Source organism: Canis aureus, chromosome 15 (genome assembly GCF_053574225.1).
Source record: "Canis aureus isolate CA01 chromosome 15, VMU_Caureus_v.1.0, whole genome shotgun sequence".
Lineage (NCBI taxonomy): Eukaryota > Metazoa > Chordata > Mammalia > Carnivora > Canidae > Canis > Canis aureus.
In genome coordinates this window covers 1,251,247-1,269,355 of record NC_135625.1, presented here as the reverse complement: position 1 = coordinate 1,269,355, position 18,109 = coordinate 1,251,247, and the positions used below count along the sequence as shown (strand labels likewise).

The 18,109-nt window shown below is 40.8% G+C and overlaps 1 long non-coding RNA gene across 1 annotated transcript in view; it reads right to left on the bottom strand.

Moving 5' to 3' along the window:
- LOC144283905 (uncharacterized) overlaps positions 1-17,481 on the bottom strand; it is a 40,202-nt gene extending 22,721 nt beyond the window's left edge. The window contains exons 1-2 of the long non-coding RNA XR_013352404.1: positions 17,393-17,481; positions 7,459-7,702 (exon numbers count right to left, since the gene is read on the bottom strand). This is a non-coding gene — a long non-coding RNA (uncharacterized LOC144283905). The remainder of the gene's footprint in view (positions 1-7,458; positions 7,703-17,392) is intronic.
- Between the last annotated feature and the right edge of the window lie 628 nt (positions 17,482-18,109).

The window sequence follows — 18,109 nt, the reverse complement described above, 5'->3', positions numbered from 1 at the left end:
GAACATTTCATGAAAGATGCCTTAGGAATTTAAGATAACTTTGTCTTTTTTGAGGAAATATTTTTAAATACAGATCCAATTTGATAGCTGTAGGGCTATTTGGCATATCTATTATTTCTTAAATAAGCTTTGAAATAAATAAACTTTGTGATATTTTCCCATTCATCTAAATGGTTGAATTAAAATTTTTATGTTAGCTTTTATTTATTAAAGTCACAAGCTCTGGGGCACCCATCTGGCTCCATCCAGTGGAGCGCAGGATTCTTGATCTCAGGGTTGTGATTTTCAGCCCCACACTGGGTGTAGAGATTACCTTAAAAATAAATAAATACATACCTACATAAATTTAGAAAAAAAAAAAAGAGAAAGTTGCATGCTCTGCAGACTGAGCCAGCCAAGGGCCCCAAAGTTATTGAATTTACTACCATAAATGTCCTATCAATTTTCTTATTATTCTGTTAATATCTGTACGTAGGTTCTCTAGTGATGTCATTTTCCTAATATTCTCTCTCCCTCCTTTTCCTTACTAATTAGTGTGACTAGAGTTTTATCTCTCTCTCTTTTTTTTCTTCTTCTCAAACACTTAGCATTGGTTTCATCGATTTTCCCTACTGTTTCCTATTTCAGTTTCCCCTATGATGATTATCTCCTTTCATTTACTAAATTTGGGTTAGACTTGCTTACCTCAGTCTTCTCATGTTATGAGGTGGAAAATGGAGTTTTAAAATGAGAATATGCTCATTTTCTAACACTGGAGGAGATATTATAACTTTTACTCACCTGCTGTAGTGTTATCCCATAATTCTAATATATTGTGCCTTTTAGACAGTATTATTCATACTTTTTAAATATTTTTATCTCCTTTGTGGTTTCTTTTTTGAACCGTTGATTGTTTGCAAATGTATCCTTTCCAAATATTTGAGAGGTTTCCAGAGATCTTCATGTCATTGCTCTCTGATTTAATTCTATTTTGGTCAAAGAACAACCTTTTGTGCCTTGAATCTGATGAGAATCTCTCATTCTCGTCTTTGTTCCTCTATACATGTAGAGAGCCTTTCATTCTGGTCTGTTTAAGATTTTCTCTTTGAACCATTCAAATCAGAGATTTTCTTCATGTGTCTTTTACACTAAGGCAATTTAGAAAATAATTGACCATATTATTTTTAAACACTTTTCTGTCTCACCTGTCTCCTCTTCGTTGGAGACCTCAGAGACATCTGTGTTAAGCAACTCAAATCGTTCCATGTTTTTGGGGGGCTATGTTAAATGTTTGCTAGCCGTGTTTCTCTGTTTTGTTTTAGACAGTTTGTATTGAGTGTCTTCAGATTCACTGCTCTTTCATTATGAAATGTCCTACTTGCCATTAATTTCATCCAATATATTTTCCATCTGACACATTGTAGGTTTCATCAGTATAGTTTCGAGTTTTTAAAAAATATTTTCCACGTTTCTACTTTTTTTTGAAATATAGAATACAGTTCTATAATTCACTGTGTCTAACTCATAATTCTGATAGCTCTGCTAGTTCTGGTTAGGTTTCCATCAACTGATTTGTCTTCTCATTACTGGACCCTATTCAAATGTTTTGCTTTTATTACCTCATTAAATCCTCATAAGAATCCGTAGAGACAGGTGTAATTATCATCTCCATTTCAGATGAAGCGGCTGAAGTATGGAAAAGTTAAGTAACTTGCCCAAGATCACAGAACTAATATGTAGGGCTGGGATTTGAAACCTAATCTATGTCATACTGCCTCTTAAAAATGAATATGATGAATAATAAACAGAATTCAAATACATATAATCTGTGAAATTTTAAAAGATTTCCTTAGGGGTTTTATAAGTTTGCTGGAGAAAGTATGGTTCCTTCTTTGTGTTTTGGTGATTTAAAAAAAAAAAAAAACCTGAAGCATCTAACTACTCTGAAGTCCATGGAAAACTGCTTAGTACAAAATACTTCATTATCAAAACTCTACGTTGATTTGTAAGACAAACTACAGATAAACAAACTTAAACTTGTACATTGAATGTGTTAGAGGGTAACGCTTAAAATAGGGACATGACCAGTCGTCTTGCACAATGGACCCTCCTTCCTCTCAAGTAATCTGCTAAAATTTTAGGTGCATGACATCAAGGGCACAATAGTCATTCTTTATGATCCGGGGACCCATAAACATATTAATGACGGTTTCAACTTACATTAGAGACGACTATATAACAAGTACTAGAACCAAATTAGCTTTGAACGCAGTTTTGGAGATTCTGCGTTGCAGACTCCTCTGTTCAGACTAGAGTGTGGAGAACAGCATGGAGCCCTCTGCTCTGTGCGGGCATCGTGTCCCCTTCTCTCCTAGGTGGCTTGACATTGTACAGGGCTTCATCTCAGGGATCTACGCCATTTGTCGGTCAGGTGGGTCTCTGAGAATATTAGGCTCTATAGAGAGCTCATTATTTGAGATTCACATTGTGCAAACACCTTGATGCCACATAAAAAGCAGCCAGGAAATTTTGAATTTCTCTCGTCCATCTTTGTTTGATAGCTTTAAATAAATGAACAAATAAGTAAAATCGTTCCCCTTGAAACCGAGCACAAAGTGCCTCATGGCCTTGGCTACTGCAGTGGGTCCCACTGCCTTCTTAGCATCTGCTACCCCATGTCCTCAACCCCCTTGCCTTTCCATATTCCTGTCTCCTACCGTCCAACGTGCACCACACTCACTGGCATCTACTTAGTACAAGTCGTGCACCTCCACAGCAGTGTACCCAGCACACGCTAGAGCAGCCCTTCCTGCGACCTTCCCGTGAGATTGTTTTGAGCCCCATTTCCTGCCTCCAGGTGCCTCCGGGGAACATTTGATACGGACATTCTTAGGGTCTCTGATGGATCCCAGTAGCTGCAGCTCCTTAAGTTGCTCACTTCCTGGGTGTGTCTCGATCCCATAGGTGCTGCTGGCCTCGCTAGCCCGCCTGCATTCACAAAGGGCAGTGGGATGTGTGATGTTCTGGGATGTGGGGTGCTGATGTCAGAGCAACCAAATCAGGGGCGCGAATCGTCCCCTGACCACATTCTCTCCAAAGACATTTTTATTTGGCTGCTTTCATTCACTTGGTCTCATGTTCCTTTTCCTCCTTCTCATTTCTTCTCTATTTACACATTCACCCCTCCCCCATTTTATTTTTCTAATGTGGAGCCTTGTTATCTATTTTGTTAAGTTGGATCTACACATTTCCTCAGTGTCTAACATTTTCCTCTGCCTTATATCTAAGATCCTTTCCAGGATCTTTTTTTCAAACAGTTTTTTAAAAAAGGATTTTAGTTTATCCTGTTAAGATTTTTAAAAATTAAAATACTCTACTTCAAAGAAAAATGAATAAAGAATATTTCATCACTGTTGGTGCTCATTTAAAATAATCTATTCTCAGTTTTTATATTAATTTCTCCTTGAGGGGATCCCTGGATGGCTCAGCGGTTAAGCATCTGCCTTTGGCCCAGAGCGTGGTCCTGGAGTCCCGGGATCAAGTCCTGCATCGGGCTCCCTGCATGGAGCCTGCTTCTCCCTCTGCCTGTGTCTCTGCCTCTCTCTCTGTGTCCCTCATGAATAAATAAAGAAAATCTTTAAAAAAAAATTTCTCCTTGAATGCTCAGTCTACGTTGGCTTCATCTCCCTTACCAGCACTCTGTAATGAGAGAATAATAAATGGGTTGCAGCCACAGAGCTCGACTGAAACTCTACCTTTAGTAACAACAAGTGATAGTTATCACTTACACCCTCTTCCCATTCCCCATCTTCTTTGTTTTTTTTTTTTTTTTTTTAAAGATTTTATTTATTTATTTATGATAGTCACAGAGAGAGAGAGAGGCTCAGAGACACAGGCAGAGGGAGAAGCAGGCTCCGTGCACCGGGAGCCCGACGTGGGATTCGATCCCGGGTCTCCAGGATCGCGCCCTGGGCCAAAGGCAGGCGCCAAACCGCTGCGCCACCCAGGGATCCCCTCCCCATCTTCTTTGAAACTGGAGACATCTGCTTTTGATTACTCGGACTTCCCAGAATATTTTTTTTCTTTTTTAAAAATATTTTATTTATTTATTTGAGAGAGAGAGAGAGAGAGAGCACAAGAGACCCAGCATGAGGGGTGAAGGGAGAGGGAGAAGCAGACTCCCCATTGAGCAGGGAGCCCGGTGTGGGACTCAAGCCTAGGACTCCGGGATCATGATCTGAGCTGATGGCAGACGCTTAACCGGCTATGTGGCCCCGCACCTTTTAAAAAAGATTTTTCCAGAATATTTTCTTGTCTCCTCCAATGGTGGGCCCTCCTGAGCCTCCTATGTCTCAGATAACCATCTCTGGGTCTACTTGTCCTTATACCCTGCATCACTCTCCCCCTCGACTCCAAGCACGAAGGCTACTATCATGCCCACCTGCCTTCTCCATCTCTCCTTCTATGAGCCACCCCACACCCTCACCCAGACTTCTCCTCCCCTCCTGGGATCAGCAATGGTGTCCTGCCTTCCATCTCCAGAATCTACCTTCCTGCAATCTCCTGTCTCCATTTCTAACTGAGGTGTGAAGTTTTACCGCACCCCAAAGTGAACACGTGTCCTTGCATGCACGTGTGAACACTGTTATCACTCATGAGCATGCCCGTCCTCTTGGCATCCACAGAGTGGTTCGTGGTGCCCTTCTCAGGAAGAGTCCCAGGCCTCAAGTCTCAGGGTCTGCTTCCTTTCTCTTCACTTCCTCTTCCCTAGCAAGCAGACAGGTTGGTTCTACTTGTAGAACATCACTCACACGAGGATCTAGCTCCTGTTTCCATTCCCACTGCCATCTAGCTAACTCAGGAGCTGCCTCATAATTCCTCGGATGGAGGCAACTGCTTTGCATATGGCTTTTCCATGCATGGTTCCCATAAATATTTCTCCACGGCAGATAACCTACAACTTTATTTATGTTCCTCTGCTACCTGGAAACTTCCATATGCCATAATGTTTAATAAAAAACACACGTACCCTTCAAGCAAAAACTCGAGACACTCGTAGGTACAACACACATTTCCAGACTAATGTTAGCCTATTTCCCAGCTGGGGCCCATGCTTCATTTGCATTGGATTATTGCAGTTTTTATCAAACATGTCTGCCACTTTTTAGAATGTTCATGCTTTGAACCTTTCCTCCTACACTTTTTACTTCTTATTGGAGTTCATGATCTTCATTTTGTGCAATTTTCACCTCCTTTAAGAGATTGAGGTTTTAGATACAGACTATGCCTTAAACATCTATGTCTCTGACTGTGTGATCTGAACTATTTTATGGATGGCTAATGCTTAAAAATATTTATTCAATTAGATTGGACTTGGTTATTATCTATTTAATGTTATTTTTCTAGTTTTTGCTATATATTTACAATGAGGTAGAGTATATACAAATTTCAACTGGCATAGTAATTCCCTTCATTTCACCTTACTTTTCACCTTAAGAGTAATTTTGAAAAAAGTAATGGCCTTGCGGATGTGAATTTCAAATGTTGTAAACTCAGACATAATTCAGTTTAAGGATCTCTTAACTCTTTTCCTTTTATTTTATTTTATTTTATTTATTTATTTATTTATTTATTTATTTATTTATTTATCTATCTATCTGTTTATTTATTTATTTTAGAGGGGGGCCGAGGGGCAGAGGGGGAGAAAGAATTTCAAGCAGACTCTCCGCAGAGCCCAGAGCCCCATGCGGGGCTTGATCCCACCAAAATTTAACCAACAAAGTCACCCAGTCACCCCTCCCTGATCTCTTCTCTGATTTTTACTTCTCTTTTTCTATTTCTCTTCCACCTCCTCCTCCCTCTTCTTAGTCTTCTTCAAATTAGCCTTAGTCTTTGCCAAACACATGCTATTTAAGAACTTAGTCCACACTGTCAAGAAATGTTTGGAAATAATTATTTCCACACTACTGACACACTCCTCCGCTTTCACTATTATTATTGAAGAATTTCTCAAAGGTGTGCGTATGTAGTAAATGATGTTTCGATATGTTCAGAATTATGAGAGGTAAAGCTAGAACTAGTTTAGGCAACATGAGCAGGAACAGGACGGCCAAAGATTCTTGGGGGCAAGAAGGGAGTGTTGTTCATCCCATCTCGCATCTCCCACCTTGAGAGCAGTGCCTCCCACACAAAAAACACTCAAGAAAGATGAGTTAAATCGAGCTGCTCAAGAAGTTAAAAAATATGGGATCCCTGGGTGGCGCAGCGGTTTGGCGCCTGCCTTTGGCCCAGGGCGCGATCCTGGAGACCCAGGATCGAATCCTACGTCAGGCTCCCGGTGCATGGAGCCTGCTTCTCCCTCTGCCTATGTCTCTGCCTCTCTCTCTGTCTCTCTCTCTCTCTCTCTCTCTGTGACTATCATAAATAAATAAGAATTAAAAAATAAAATCTTAAAAAAAAAGAAGTTAAAAAATAAATGAACCATTGGCTTAGACTCACATCTTTGCTACACTGGTTTGCAGAGTGACCAGCTCAACCTGGAACAGCCCGTGCATGGTTTGTAACACCTGCTTCAATGAGCAGCAGCTGGGTAATGACTTGTCAAAATGTCGGTTGAATGAGAGAGCCGTGAATCACTGGTCTCTACCAATTACATGCTAAAGGATTTTAAGAAAACCAAAGACCAAACAAAAAAAAAAAAAGAAGAAAGAAAGAAAAGAAAAAAGAAAGAAGAAAAGAAAAGAAAAGGAAAGAAAACCAAAGACCAGCACACAACTGCTGTCATGACATAAATTAATAAGCTTAGTGTAGAAGAGTAGAGAAGAGCTTTACATATATATTTACTTATAAAGGGGTAACATCCTACGTAATTGGGAACTCTGCAGGTCTGAAACCACGGCATTCCTTTAACAGAGGTGGTAATCCAGAACTTACACAGAGGTGGGAACAGAGATGTGAACTTGGTGGAGATATAAATTCAAAAGACACATAACATTGGTTGAAATCACTAAACAATATTTTTGTTACGAAAACAGCACTTTAGGCAGAAAATAGAAAAGTAAAATCAACATATCAATCATAATCTATATTAATGACCATACACTGTACCTCACCATGTGAGTACATGAATTAAGCTCAATGTCATGGCTAAAAATAGTCACTGTTCTGAATTTAGCTAAAATGATGCAAATATTATATAACTGACCTTTTCAACATAGCTCTTCTGAACTTTTTCTTGAAGATGTAGGATAGAGAATTGCTTCAAAGGAGCTTGTACTTGAACTTCAAAGTATATTAAACCACACATTCTGCTTTATTTTCTGAAATCTACGGCCTTTATTTCTCTCACAGACTGTATTTTTCAGTTACTTCCCTTATCTGCTCTCCCCCAAGCATCCCCTCCAAAGAAAATGTTCCCTTACTATGTCCCCGCAAAGGAAACATTCCACGGAATATTCCCCCACACTCTGAAATGCTTACTTCTGAAATGGCAACACGGACAGCAGAACCAGCACAGCCCTGGAAGACCGGCCGTAGAGACGCTGCCTCGGACTCGGCCGTCACTGATCTGAGTCAATCTCCTCGATGTTCTCCTCCGTTTGTGAGGCAGACGGATTAAGGGATTTCTGTTGTCGTTCTTTGCAACTCAGAAGCTATGATTGTCTTCAATCTCTCAAAATCGGGAAATGGAGCAGTGACATAGTACTTAATCAAGTACCAACTTCTATTGGTGTTAATAGAAAAAAAAAAAGAGTTAAAAATGGAATTGCATTGAGAAGTTTCATTTAAGAAAGCTGAGCTACTGGAGACCACCGCTTCTCCACCAATATCCAGTCCTCCCAGTGTGAGCATAGGATTCACCCACAGCTAGACACGACGTTGTGGGGTCCCTGTGGCATCTGGAGGTGGCCATGTGACAAAGCTCTGATCTCTGGAATTGGAACAGAAGGGATTGACCCCCGTCTTGGGGTCAGGCCACTAGTAAAAGACCGTATGTCACGTCCTGTCGCTTCCTCCTTCCTCCTGACCAGTCGCTGGTAGGATTTTTAGGGAGGCTCCTTGGACACAGCGAAGGGAATTGGTGTAAATACCCTTCATCGGGAGCTTGCCTTGAGAGAAAAACTATTCTATATATTTTAAGCAACTGAGTCCTGAACATTTTTCTCTTTTTCACATCTGTTAAGCTGCTGTGATAATGCACGTACTCCCCAGGAAAAGTAATAATAGAAGACAATTTAGAAATATCTACAGCTCCCCGTCAGAACTCAGGATTCAGATCCAACATCGGATGGGGGTCCATCTGGGGGCGATCGCCTATCCCTTCCTTTCGTGAGGAACAAACTTACTGGCCTAAAGCTAAGGCACACAGAATTAACGGAAGGCCCTAGACACACACGTGAGGACTCCGGGTGAACGCGGGGCGCCAGGCTCGTGAGAGTCGCACTCCCCCTTCCCACGAGCTTGGGATTTGTGACGCTGCGAAGAGTGGCCCGGCAGGCCCAGCATCACCTGGAGCCCCGGCTCGGCCTCCTGGGCAGGTCACACGACCACGGCACCCAGGGCTGTCGCTCACAAGGGGGAGAGTCTGCAGCACCCGTCGTCCGACTGGGGCACTGTGGTGAGGGCCAAGTGGACTCGGTGGGGCAAGGCCAAGTGGGACTTCTCCCTCTGGAGCAGCTGCTCGTCTGGAGAGCTGCAGGATCGCCCCAAGGCTCGCTGACCCCCCTGCTGGGCCCGGGCTGCTGAGGTGGGCCTGGGACTTCTCTTCCGGAGCCTGCCTTCTTCTTGCTTTTGTTGATAGGTTTCGAGTTTCTTAAAGTGGAAGGTTAGGTCATTGACTTGGGATCATTCTTCTTCTTCTTTTTTTTTTTTTTTTTTAAGATTTTATTTATTTATTCACAAGAGACACAGAGAGAGAGGTAGAGACACCGACAGAGGGAGAAGCAGGCTCCATGCAGGGAGCCCGATGGGGGACTCGATCCCGATACCCCGGGGTCTCACCCTGGGCCAGAGGCAGATGCTCAACCACTGAGCCCCCAGGGATCCCCATCATTCTTTTTCTTAATATCACTTATAGTCACACAATTCCCTCACAGCACTGCACGTGTTTGTACACACTAGACACTTTCCATCTCTGTCTACAGTATCAGGCTTTGTCCCCAGGGCCAGGCCGCGGTGGCTGGTGGGACACAGCTTCTCCCCTTGCAAGCTCCCATTTGTAGTGTATCTTTTTCATCTTATCTTTTCAACCTATTTGTCTGAAACGAAAATGTGTCTCTTGTCTGCAGCTTATAGCGGACCTGGGTGTTTTTTTTTTTTTATTTTTATCCATCTGCATCTCTCTGCTTTTTCATGTAGTCTTTAGTCCATTTGCATTTAGTGTTATTACTGATAAGCTGGGTTTACATTTTCCATTTTGCTATTTGCATTTAATATGTTCTGATCATTGTGGTTGTTCCTCTGCTCTTCCGACATTGCCTTCTTGTGTGCTCAATGTGTTCTTTTCTTAGTATGCCAACTTAATGTCCTTATTTTTCTTTTTATAATAAAAGAATAATAAAATATAATAATAGATAATTAAAATATGATATTAAAATATAATAAAAATATAATTTGGGTTTTTTTTTCTTTCTGGTTGCTTTGAGCTTATACCCAGAATTACAGTGTGGAAATCTTTATTTTAAAATTTAGTTTGAATTAACTCCAAATAAATGTCAGTAGTATACAAAACAGTGCTGTTATATATCTATTCCCTCCACCTTGCTTTGTGCTGTTGTCACACAAATGACACCATTATACATCCTACGTGCAGGATCACAGTTTTATAATTACTGTTTAATGCAGTATTTCAATTCAGATAGGAAGGGAAAAGTGTCACAAAGAAAAAGACACATTTGCAATGTCCTTTACCTTTACCTATATAGCAATCTTGACTACTATTCTATTTTTGTCCATGTGGGTTCGAGTTGCTGTCTGGTGTCCTTTTAGTTTTTTGAAGGGCTATTTTTAGTATTTCTTGGAGGGCAGATGTTCTAGTGACACATTCTCTCCGTTTTTGTTCATATGGGAATGTCTTTTTATCTTCTTTACTTTTAAAGAGCTGATCTGTTGGACATAGAACTCTCGATTGACTAGTGCTTTTCTTTCAGTTCTTTGAATACCTACTGCCTTCTGATTCCACGGTTTCTGGCAAGAAATCAGTCATTAATCTTTCGAATATCCCTTATACATAATGAGCTGCTTCTTGCTTCCTGCTTTTAATATTCTGTGTTTTGACAATTTGATTATGATGCATCTAGATGCGGAATTTTTTAAGTTTATTCACCTGGAGATAACTATGCTTCTTACATGTAATATTAATGTTTTTTTATTAAAATTTGGAAGGTTTTGGACTTTTCTTCAAATATTTGTTCTGCATTCTTTCTCTCTCCTCTTTTGTCTGGAACTTCTCTTGTGTATGTTGGTATATCTGATGACACAGGCATCTGAGGCTGTATTACTTTCTTGTTTCATTCTTTTTTTTTTTAACTGGTTCCATAGACTAGAGAATCTTTACTGACCTTTCTTTAGCTTTTTTTGTTGTTGTTGTTGTTTTTTGTTTTTTGTTTTTTACTTCCACCTGATTGAATTTGCTATCAAGTCCTTCTAGCAAATTCTTTATTTTGGACATTGCATTTTTTAAAAGATTTTATTTATTTATTCATGAGAGACACACAGAGAAAGAATGAGAGAAAGAGAGAGAGAGAGAGCGAGAGAGGCAGAGACACAGGCAGAGGGAGAAGCAGGCTCCATGCAGGGAGCCTGACATGGGACTCGATCCCAGGATCCTGGAGTCACACCCTGAGCTGAAGGCAGATGCTCAACCACTGAGCCACCCAGGGATCCTCAGACATTGCACTTTTAAAGATAGAATTTTCACTTGGATCTTTTTGGATAGCATTTGTATCATTTTATTAATATACTTTAGACTTGCTTTGCCTTAGTTTTAAAAAGATATTTCAGATAGCTGATTTAAAATTTTACTTTGTAAATATGAGATCTGGGCTTCTTTGAATACCATTTTTACAGATTATTTTTTTTTTCAGATTATTTTTATTTCTGTATAAACACCTCTTTTTTTTTTTGGCATGTCTCATAATTTTTTGTTGGGAACTAGACATTTTAAATACTATAATGTAGCAACTCAGGAAATGAGATTCACCTCCCTCCCCAGGGTTTGCTGTTCTTGCGACTAGTTCAGTGGGTCTCTGAACTAATTCTGAATGTCTGTATACTTTGTTGTATTGAGCCCTGAAGACTCTTCTTGGTTAGCTAATGAAGGATAGTTCTACTCACACACCTAGAACCACAAAGATTTCCTGTTTGTACCACACAGCCCTATGTGCATGTTGGGCTATACGTCAGGATGTTTCAAAGCTCCTCTGGACATCCCATTCCATGGCTTCTCCCTTTACATCTTAGGGTGAGCTTGTTCTTTTCCCAACTGTCACCTCAGTGTCAGCAGCTGCAATGTTAAACAATTGGTGCTAATTGTTCTTGAAAAATGTCCATGAGTAAAAGGCTCTTCACACTGGGTAACCACTAGGTCAGGTCAATAACCAACAGGCCTTGAAAGTGGATTTTTCAGGGACTATATATTTTCAGGTCAAATAATAGTAACGTTCTGAGAACGGAACTTTAAAAGAGCTTCAGCTCTTCTATTCCTCTAGAGTCAGCTTAGTTTCTGGTTTTCCTCATGGATGCAGATGCTTATTCTCAAGGATACCATGGAGCTGGAGTGGGGGCAGGGATAAAACAAGTTGAAATGCTGCAAAAATCAGTCTTTAGAGAGATTCACTATTCTTGAATAAATGCTTCCCACATTAATGTCAGCCTTTGGTTCATTTTCAGATACCTGAAGGCGCTGGTTTTAAGTTTTGCCAGTGTTCTCAAATCTTTTATGAAGAGAAAATGCTTATAGGCTCTTACTCAGCCATTCCCAATGACATCATTTAACATGTAAAAGTTGGGGGCACCTGGGCGGCTCAGTGAGTTAAGTGTCTGTCTTTGGTTCAGGTCATAATCCCAGCATCCTGGACTCAAGCCCTGCATTTGGCTCCTTGCTCAGCCAGGAGTCTGCTTGTCTTTCTCCCTTTGCCCCTCCACTTGCTTGTGCTCTCTATCTATATCTATCTATCTATCTATCTATCTATCTATCTATCTATCCATCCATCTATCTATCTCTATCTATCATCATCTCTTTCTTTGTCAAATGAATAAATAAAATCTCTTAAACAAACAAAAAATTTGTGTAACTGTGTTCACAAATTACCTCTTGAAACCAGTAGTTTCAGATGTAAAAATAAAATGTCATTTCACACAGGCACTAAATTTGAACAGAAATATGAGGAATGTAAAATAAAAGATTTTCTCCTCATAAGAAATAACAATGAACCACCTTCCCTCATGCAACTGTTATTTCTGGGAATATCTATCCTTCAGCAGCAGTTACTCAGGTTAAATGTCTGAGAAGCATCTCTCAACTATTAGTCATATTCCACATTTAAATATTTCAAGATTGCCTCATACCCAAGTGTTTAAACTTCCCCCAAGGAAGTCATAGCCCAATGCAGATAACACATGCTAGTTGAGTAATTGGATTTTAAAACTAGAATGATTTCGATGACACCATCTTCTATTTAACCTGAACATCTTACTTTTCCCAAGAAATCACTCCTTGTGTTGCTCGATATACCTTTTTGAAAGTGGCTATTTTCTAAAAAGGGGAAGACTTGATTTCACTTCCAATTTCACAGACACATTACTGCTTCAAGTTATTTCACAACAATGGCAATATTTGGACAATAGAGGCATCATTTTAAGATACTTGAACCTTATCCTACACTCGTGAATTTTGTTAGTTCCCCTATTACATCAACCTTATTTTCTAAATTCCTCTGCATATACATTCTAAAATAATTTTCTTATGATGTGCTGACATAGTTTGAGATTTTATATTGTGTTCAATTTAAATAGTTCATATTCCCTGGAACCTCTTTTAGCTCCATGGCACTCATTGTCCTTCTTATCAGCAGGCTGCAGACTTCGTCCCAATGTTCCTGTGGAAAATTATATTCTCTGTTTGAGAAACATTCTATCTCCTTTAGAAATTTAGAGGGTACCTTTGAGCGTTTGGATTTTTTTTAACTCTACAATATCTTAGTTGTTTCAGTCCCCGCTGGATATCATGAAATTTCAATTACAGACTAAAACTATATATTTTGTGTCTTTCTGCGACTCTGCTAAAGGATAACCATGTAACATAATTCTTTACCCTTGTCTTTTTGCAATTTGTTTCGTATTTCTACATCACAATACCACAAATATAACATAATTTGACTCTCTTGTGTTTTAAAATATTTCTATAGAATTTTAAGAAAGACAAATACCTTGAGTTTTTAAGCCTTTCTTATAGGAATCTCCACATTTGCAGACTATGTGAAACGTAGTGCAAGTCTTAACTCACCGAAAGTAGGTTACAGTTTTAATGCGACTGTTTATTGCACCCTATTCTCTTCTGTAATTTCCACTTTTCCCAGCTCCCTTCATATGGATCATTTAAATCAGTTCTTAAATTAGACTCAATTCTATCACATCCTTGAGAGAAGATAGAAGATAAATAATAAAAAGCAGTCTTTTCTGTGCCACATTCAGTTCCATACTCTAACTCCATGCACCTTTGCCTTCACCTCTGTAGTCACACTTCCTAAAAATTGTCAGCATCCGATGTCTCCACACACTCGTTGCCCATAGTTATGAACAAACTGCTGTCCTGGCTCTCTCTCCACCATTTCACAGAAATCACTTTCACTAAGATCATCATTTATCTCCCTTAATCTCTCCAACTTTCGTAAAGCAATTTCCTCCCTGGGCGTCTGGGACAGCAACTTCCCTGACTGTCTCCAGCTTCTCCAATAGCCTCTGTTTCACCCACTTTGTGAAATTCCCTTCTGTTGATCATGAGCTAAGGATTTATATCATCACACTTGTGCCCAGTTTCTCCATATAGTCTCCACAATTTCCATGAAAAATCCCAGCTAAAAACACCTGGACCTATCATTATCCTTGTTAATACCCTTTAAGGAGTTTGCATTTATCTTCCATGTGTCAGTATCTTTTTTGTGGTTTACAACATTTAACCTTTTTTTTTACTATCCGAGCTTACTTCCCTTTTCCTTATTTTCCAGTGATTTTGAAATTCCTTCGTTTCTGGGAGGCCAGCGTATCTTTTTTCAGTCTCTTGGTCCCCTTAACCTGTTTTCTATGCCTGCAGATGCATTGCTTTTTTACCCTCCTTCATTCAGTAAATTTCAACTTAGCTTTGAGTTTAGAGGCTACTTCCTCCAGGACAGTCTTTGAGCCCTAACAGGTGAGCTTGATACATCTGTGTCAGTGAGTATACTTCCCTATAAGCAACAGATGCTCATGGACTCATTTACAAAGTAGAGAAATGTGTCCAAGGTTATGGTCCAGTCAAAAGGTCCCAAACCCCACTGTAGAAATGCTCTGAGAAAGAGACTGGTGCTACTGTTGCTGCTGCCTCAGAAATCAGATGCTCTACTTTGTGGGGCTTTTATGGATTCAACCTTATTGGTGCCCTACCTCTGCTCACTCAGACTTCAGATCTAGGTCATGAATCTGCTCTGCAGCCGCTACCACATCTGAGCGCAGGAGGACACTGCTGGTCTCCGTATCGGCACCTTGAATTGCAGGGAGGGCTCTTCTCAGGTCGCACATTTCCAACTGGCTCCTGATGATAATTGCTCTAAGTAGTGGAACAATTAAGGGTGCACAAAGGTGCTGGTCAACGAGAAAATGGGTTGGATAGTCGTCACCAGAGCTGACACTTTCCCTCTCCGAGGACTGTTCCTATTGTGTCGTAGTCTCCCGTTTATTCATCGGTTCTTCACGCACTTGGTAAACCCAATGAGATCAAAGGTGGGACCATCCTGTTCACTCTTCTATCTACATTTCTCCCTTTCCTCCCCTTCCATCCTACTGGAGACCATAGAGAAATCAGGCAGAGAATGAAAGTGTGAATCTGCAGAACAGACATGCTCTCCGGGGCTGTTTCCTCACACTGCTCGGGGACAGACAGGAAGGAGAGGCAGCGAATCCCAGCACTGATGGCCCTTGAGTAGGCTGGATTATTATGCCAGAGGGAAATGCCCCATTAGTGCCCCCAACCTGCATCCCCTCTTCAAATACCCTAGTAGCTCTCTGTGGCGAGGAGCATGGAGAGAGCCCAGGCATGCTTGTCTTGTGGAAAACTGTCCCTTTCCGGTCATAACGCATCTCTAACACTTCTATCAATCCTAAACAGTATTAGTGAGACCCTCATCTTTGCCATGGATGGACTCAGGCATTATTTAAAATTATGGATTGTCAGCATTATTGTCTCTATTATTAATTGTGTGCTTTTATAAAGTCTGTCATTAAGAAACATGGGCAGATCTGTCTACCTTCACCAAGACTGAAAAATTAAAGCTCATCTTCAAAGGGTCTGTCCTGTTTTAGTGGATAGCAGGATCTGACCATGCACAGACCACTAGGTTATGCTCCAGTGTTTAAGAAGTGACTAATTCCTGGCTTGTCTGACACCCAACTACTAAACCAACTTCTTCTGAAGCATCCTCATGGCCTCCATGAGGCCAAAATGATCATTGAGCAGTTTTCTATTTGTTGCTGTTAATGACCGCTCCGAAAAACCAAAGTTATCTGTTGAGGTATTTGCTGCTTCTCTTTCTCCTGTGACCTGGTTTTATCTAGATTCACATACACAGTTGGCCCTGGTTTTCTAGGCATTGCGGTTCATTTCATATTCCTGTGTTTTGTTTTTGCCGATTATTTATTTATTTACTTTAATTTTTTATTTATTTATTTATTTATTTATTTATTTATTTATTTATTTATTTTTGCCGATTATTTAAAATCAACACACTCAAACATTTCTTTGGTGTCTGTAGTTTTCAGCGATGACCACTAGCACTCTTTACCCTGCGTTCACCTGTGTTCTGGCCTCTAGGCTGAGATGCTGATATGTGGTGTCACGTGTGTTGGGTTTACCTGTCAGTGTGATTCACAGGGGCTTGACCCCAGTTTGGCATAAATGAGCACTTCAGTTTAACCTCCTCTGCATCACTGCAATCTCCTCTTTCCTGGTGAGCTTGACTTGGGAGTTGCCTCACTCAACAATTCCATGTGATTTTGCTAAAACACACATACGTCTCAGCTATTTTTCCGAATAAAACAATTCAATGGCTCCCTGTTGCTTATAAAAGAAATGACAAGTGTCTTTCCTTGGTCTTTTGATTACTAGGTCTGTTATACTGAGTTGTAAGAAACAGAAACCTATTATAATGTGAGGTTTTTTCCTTGTCCATGGAGAGTACTCCACTTTGGATGGATACTGCATCCCGTGGTCAAGGATGCCGGCCTCTGTGCTGGTCTACTTCATATGGCTACTACCAAGGGGACTTCGGGGTGTGAGATGTGCACTCCAGGTACAGCGTCATTTCCAATCCAGGCAGCAAGAAAACAGAAAGAGAAGAAAGGAAATGTCCTCTCCCGTTAAAGATACTCCCCAAGAGTGGCACCAATCCCACCCTTTCATGTCCCCACCCCACCCCCACCTCGACCAGTAATTGGTTTCATGGGCTGACACAAAAGGTCTTCATTGTGAAATCTGTGCATCCCACAAACATCTTCAAGTCCTGCTGAAGGAGGGGAGAACGCATGTGGGTGGACGTGTAGCATCTTTGGGTGCCGTTCCCACACCTCGGCCACTGCACCGGTTTGTGTGAACAAATAATTTGATTTCTGCCCCCAAAAGGAACACTTGTCTCCTCACAGAGGGAGCCCTGAAGTCCCCTCGGTCATTACACCCAGATCACGCGGGGTCCCGGTGACACGCTTGACCTCCTCCCGTCTGCCTGTGGCTTCTCACAGTCTCAACATCACAATGGGAACCACTGATGTCGTGAGCCCCAGTCCTGCGTGGTGTGTGGAAAAGTACAGCAGCATTTCTCGCCGTGGAGACGGAACTAGAGAAGGCGGACGTGGCCGCCGTGGAGGGAGTGACCAGCACAGTGACAAGATGTTTCCCAGCTAATAATTCTGTTTGGGAGCTTCACAAACATGGTTTTCCTTTAAATGTGATCTTGGCTTCACAGAACGAAACTATTTGGGTTTTTATATTAGGAACAATAATTTTACTGTCTTCTATGAAGCAGCTTTTGGCCTTTATTCTATGTGCTCTAATTTATGGGTCTTTTCTTTTGCATTCACTGTGATTGCCCCAAAACTCTACTATTTATTAATAATGTAGTCATCAGCTGTATTTATTATGCTTTATGCTTTCTCCTAATTTACTCACGAGTTCCATAATGGTGCCGTTTTCATCTCATCTCCTTTTCTTTGTCTTCTCTCATTTCAGTAGTGAAACTTGTTCATTTTTGTAGTTTCTGTTTTAATAAATGAAAATCTTTTAAGTTATTTGCTAAAATTAATTAGAGATTTGATTTTATTTTTCCCTCGTGGGTTCAGTTTTTGGCTAGACTGGAATTCCTGGGTTTTGCTAAGATCCTTCATTATCTTTTATTTATTTATCCATGAGAGACCCAGAGAGAGGCAGAGACACAGGCAGAGGGAGCAGCAGGCTCCATGCAGGGAGCCCCATGCGGGACTCAATCCCAGAGCCCCGGGGTCACGCCCTGGGCTGAAGGCAGACGCTCAGCCACTGAGCCACCCACATGCCTCCTTCCCTACCTTTTAATTGCATCATTTTCACATGCTCTATACCACTTACAAACAATAATGGAATATCATTAATTATTATCAATAATGGAATATTATTAATAATGGAATATTATTCAGTGCTAAAAAGAAATGAGCTCTCAGGCCATGAAAAGACACGGAGGGACTTCAAATGCCCATCACTCAGTGGGGGAAGCCAACAAAAAGGCTTGTGCTGTATGATCGCAACTGTATGATGACCTGGAAACTGTAAAACATGGAAGCAGTACAGTATCTGGTGGTTGCCAGGGATCCGAGGGCAGGGAAGGATGCATAGGTGGGGCCAAAGGGTTTTCCG